Raw genomic sequence first — 5,502 nt, 5'->3', positions numbered from 1 at the left:
TTTGTTTTTTGTTCGTTCTTTGTTTTCTTTAAATCTGGGTATTGTATTAGAATGAAAACTTTCATCATCTTAATTTAGTGTTTTTAACCAAGCACAACCTTATGTGGCCTTTCTGAGACGGATTGCCTCCTCCGCCCACTGTGTCCTCTACCTGCCTCTTCACAGAAGAACTTCAGCTTCCCAGGCCTTCCCCAAGTTCAAAATATAAATTTAATCAGAGAAGTGAGAAAATGCAGAAACAGTCAAACAAGACAAAATAATGATTTAGCCATTAAACAAAGTCAAGGAGCTTTAGTTCCTCCTCAGAGTTTATAGATAATGTTATAAACCATATCCTTTGAGCTGTTTTGCAAATTTCAAACTTTCACCACATGGAAGAAGTTAAATTGTAGGCCAACCAGAAGAACATAGGTCCCAGACTGATATGAACCAGAAGGATGTTGCTCTTGACTGCCACCAACCAATCAGAAGAATGTCCACAGGCCGATCAGGTACCCTGCAACTCTCTCCCTTACTCTGTCTTTAAAAAACTTTCTCTGAAAGCCATCAGCAAATCTGGGAGTCTTCTTTTGAGCATTAATGGTGCATGCCTCTTGTTTTGTGTCTGCAATAGATGCTGCACTGTCCTTCATGATCTGGGTGTCAGTAGATTGCCTTTAATGCATATAGGCAATGGACTCAAGTTTGGTTTGATAATGTATTGACAATATTATTCTGGTCCTGATAACCTTCAGACAGAGTAGTTTAGTTGTTAGGAATATGGGTTCTAGAGCCAGAGGCCCTAACCCCAGCTCTCTTGTTTCCTAGCTTTGTGACACCATATAAATTATTTAACCTTTTTGTGCCTTAGCATTCTGTTGTTTAACACAGGAATAATAACCTGCTTCACAGGTTGGAAGAAAAAAACGAGTTAATCTTCGAAGTGCTTATTCAATAAACCAGAAATAGATGTTTTTCTGGAACTCTGTTACTTTTTCTGTGATCCAACAGATGTTGACAATTTGATCTCTGGCTCCTCTGACTTTTCTGAATCCAGCTTGAACATCTGGAAGTTCATCATTCACGTACTGTTGAAACCTGGCTTGGAAAATTTTGAGCATTACTTTGCTAGCGTGTGAAATGACTACAATTGTGCGGTAGTTTGAACATTCTTTAGCATTCCCTTTCTTTGGGATTGGAATGAAAACTGACCTTTTGCAGTCCTGTGGCCACTGCTGAGTTTTCCAAATTTGCTGGCATATTGAGTGCAGCAGTTTCACAGCATCATCTTTTAGGATTTGAAATAGCTAAGCTGGAATTCCATCACCACTAGCTTTGTTCATAGTGATGCTTCCTAAGGCCCACTTGACTTCGCATTCCAGGATGTCTGGCTCTAGGTGAGTGATCACATCATCATGGTTATCTGGGTCATGGAGATCTTTTTTGTATCGTTTTTCTGTGTAATCTTGTCACCTCTTCTTAATATCTTCTGATTCTGTTAGGTCCATACCATTTCTGTCCTTTATTGTGCCCATCTTTGCATGAAATGTTCCCTTGGTATCTCTTAATTTTCTTGAAGAGATCTCTGATCTTTCCCATTCTGTTGTTTTCCTCTATTTCTTTGCATTGATCACCGAGGAAGGCTTTCTTATCTCTCCATGCTAATTCTTTGGAACTCTGCGTTCAAATAGGTATATCTTTCGTTTTCTCCTTTGCCTTTAGCTTCTCTTCTTTTCTTAGCTGTTTGTAAGGCCTCCTCAGACAACCATTTTGCCTTTTTGGATTTCTTTTTCTTGGGGATGGTCTTGATCACTGCCTCCTTTCAGTGTAATGAACCTTTGTCCAAGTTCTTCAGGCACTCTGTCAGGTCTAATCCCTTGAATCTATTTGTCACTTCCACTGTATAACCTGAAGGGATTTGATTTAGGTCATAAATGGATGGTCTAGTGGTTTTCCCTACTTTCTTCAATTTAAGTCTGAATTTGGCGATAAGGAGTTCATGATCTGAACCACAGTCAGCTCCTGGTCTTGTTTTTGCTGACTGTATAGAGCTTCTCCATCTTTGGCTGCAAAGAATATAATCAATCTGATTTTGGTGTTGACCATCTGGTGATGTCCATGTGTAGAGTCTTCTCTTGTGTTGTTTGGAAGAGGGGGTTTGCTATGACCAGTGCGTTCTCTTGGCAAAACTCTGTTAACCTTTGACCTGCTTCATTTTGTTTTCAAAGGCCAAATTTGCCGGTTACTCCAGGTATCTCTTGACTTCCTACTTTTGCATTCCAGTCCCCTATAATGAAAAGGACATTTTTTTTGGGTGTTAGTTCTAGAAGGTCGTGTAGGTTTTCATAGAACTGTTCAATTTCAGCTTCTTCGGCATTACGGGTTAGGGCATAGACTTAGATTACTGTGATATTGAATGGTGTGCCTTGGAAACAACAGAGATCATTCTGTCATTTTTTAGACTGCATCCAAGAATTGCATTTTGGACTCTTTTATTGACTATGTGGGCTATTCCATTTCTGCTAAGGGATTCTTGCCCACAGTAGTAGATAAAATAGTCATCTGAGTTAAATTCACCCAATGCAGTCCATTTTAGTTCACTGATTCCTAAAATGTCAATCAATGTTCACTCTTGTCATCTTCTATTTGACCGATTCCAAATTACCTAGATTCACCTTACCTGCCTCCTGAGAAATCTGTTTGCACGCCAAGAAGCAACAGTTAGAACTGGATATGTAACAACAGACTGGTTCCAAATCAGGAAAGGAGTATGTCAAGGCTATATATTGTCACCCTGCTTATTTAACTTACATGCAGAATACATCATGCAAAATGCCAGGCTGAATGAAGCACAAGCTGGAATCAAAATTGCCAGGAGAAATATTAATAACCTAAGATATGCAGATGACGTCACCCTTATAGAAAGCAAAGAACTAAAGAGTCTCTTGATAAAAGTGAAAGGAGAGTGAAAAAGGTGGTTTGAAACTAAAGATTCAGAAAACAAAGTCATGGCATCTGGCCCCATCACTTCATGGCAGATAGATGGGGGAACAATGGAAACAGTGAGAGACTTTATATTTTTGGGCTCCAAAATCACTGCAGATGGTGACTGCAGCCATGAAATAAAAAGATGCTTGCTCCTTGGAAGAAAAAGTTATGACCAACCTAGATAGCATATTAAAAAGCAGAGACACTTTGTGAACAAAGGTCTGTCTAGTCAAAGCTGTGATTTTTCCAGTAGTCATGTATGGGTGTGAGAGTTGGACTATAAAGAAAGCTGAGCGCCAAAGAATTGATGCTTTTGAACTGTGGTGTTGAAGAATCTCGAGATTCCGTTGGACTGCAAGGAGATCCAACCAGTCAATCCTAAAGGAAATCAGTCCCGAATATTCATCGGAAGGACTGATGCTGAAGGTGAAACTCCAATCCTTTGGCCACTTGAAGCGAAGAACTGACTCATTTGAAAAGACCCGGATGCTGGAAAAGATTGAGGGCAGGAGGAGAAGGGGGCAATAGAGAATGAGATGTGGTTGGATGGCATCATGGACTCGATGGACGTGAGTTTGACCAAGCTCCTGGAGTTGGTTCTGGTGTGCTATAGTCCCTAGGGTTGCAGAGTGGGACATGACTGAGCAACTGAAGGGACTATCTGCCTTACTCATCAACCAGAATAATTATCTCCCCGTTTTTTTGGCCTTGTCCCTTTTGGAATATTAGTTCCCCGACCAAGGATTGAAAGTAGGCTTTTAGCAATGAGCACAGAATCGTAACCACTGGGCTGCCTGGGAATTCCCAAATGGCTGGTTCTTGTTCTGGCTAGTGAGCACTCACTAACGTTTGCTTAGTTCAAGTTGTGCTGGCATTCTAAGTGGGAAGCAGTTTTCAGAGAGGAAATTATTGATTGTATAGGCATCTTAAATGTTTACATTTAGTATGGCTGGAAGAAAACCTACAATTTTCAGAAGCTTTTCAGCCCCAGTCTCCAAATGTGTATATACCTGCTATAATATACCAACTTCTACAGTTACGATTCAGCTTCATTTACTGGGCTTCTGGTCTCACACTTAACTTTTGGTCTCATATTTAACTCACAAGTCAGATGCGTTTAATAAATATTAGTCATCTAAACATTATGCATACCCTGTTTCAAAATAGATTAAACTGGTAAATGCACATGACTGAGTAGCATGTAGCTTTAAAAAGCAAAGAGGAATATTTCTTTAAAATGCTATGGAGTGGTATTGTTAAGTGAAAAGGTGGAAAAGGTATACAGTACTATTTAAGAAAGTATAAATGTGTTTGTATAACCTTGTTTATATTAAAAAAACAAAAAACAAATGGTTATGGTGAAAGGAGGAGATGGGGGGAGCGGAATCAGATGTAGGGGATCAGGATGTAAACTAGACTACTCTGAATATATGGTTAATTTTGTCCATTGGCTTGGGAATCACGTACTACATTTTTGCAGTTTTTTAAAAATAAGATAACATCAAGAAGAAAACTCCTAAAAATCCAAAACAAAATGAAGCAAATTAACTGTAATTGTGTAGCAAGTTGGTGGCTTCAATATACAGGAATGTTTCAGTTACCTTTCAGTTCAGTCATTCAGTGGTGTCTGACTGTGACCCCATGGACTGCAGCATGCCAGGCCTCCCTGTCCAACTCCCAGAGCCTACTCAAATTCGTGTCCATCATGTCGGTGATGCCATCCAACTATCTTCATCCTCTGTCATCCCCTTCCCCTCCCGCTTTCAATCTTTTCCAACATCAGGATCTTTTCCAATGAGTCAGTTATTCACACCAGATGGCCAAAGTATTGGAGTTTCAGCTTCAGCATCAGTCCTTTCAATGAATATTCAGGACTGATTTCCTTTAGGGTGGACTGGTTGGATCTCCTTGCAGTCCAAGGGACTCTGAAGAGTCTTCTCCAACACCACAGTTCAAAGACATGAATACTTCGGTGCTCAGCTTTCTTTATAGGCCAACTCTCACATCCATACATGACTACCAAAAAAACCATAGTTTTTACTAGATGGATGGACCTTTGTCGTGTAAAGTAATGTCTCTGCTTTTTAATATGCTGGCTAGGTTGGTCATAGCTTTTCTTCCAAGGAGCAAGCATCTTTTAATTTCATGGTTGCAGTCACCATCTGCAGTGATTTTGGAGCACCCCAAAATAAAGTCTGTGACTGTTTCCATTGCTTCCCCATCTATTTGCTATGAAGTGATGGGACCAAATGCAATGATCTTAGTTTTCTGAATGTTAAGTTTTAAGCCAACTTTTTCACTTTTTCACTTTAATCAAGAGGCTCTTAATTCTTCTTCGCTTTCTGCCATAAGGGTAGTGTCATCTGCATGTCTGAGGTTATTGATGTCTCTCGGCAATACTGATTCCAGCTTGTGCTTCTTCCAGCCCAGCATTTCACATGATGTACTCTGCGTATAAGTTAAATAATCAGGGTGACCGTATACAGCCACGACATACTCCTTTCCTGTTGGAGTCAGTTATCTTTCAGTTCAGTT

Source organism: Bos indicus x Bos taurus, chromosome 20 (assembly GCF_003369695.1).
Source record: "Bos indicus x Bos taurus breed Angus x Brahman F1 hybrid chromosome 20, Bos_hybrid_MaternalHap_v2.0, whole genome shotgun sequence".
NCBI classification, from domain to species: Eukaryota; Metazoa; Chordata; class Mammalia; order Artiodactyla; family Bovidae; genus Bos; species Bos indicus x Bos taurus.
This window is presented reverse-complemented; position numbering follows the sequence as displayed.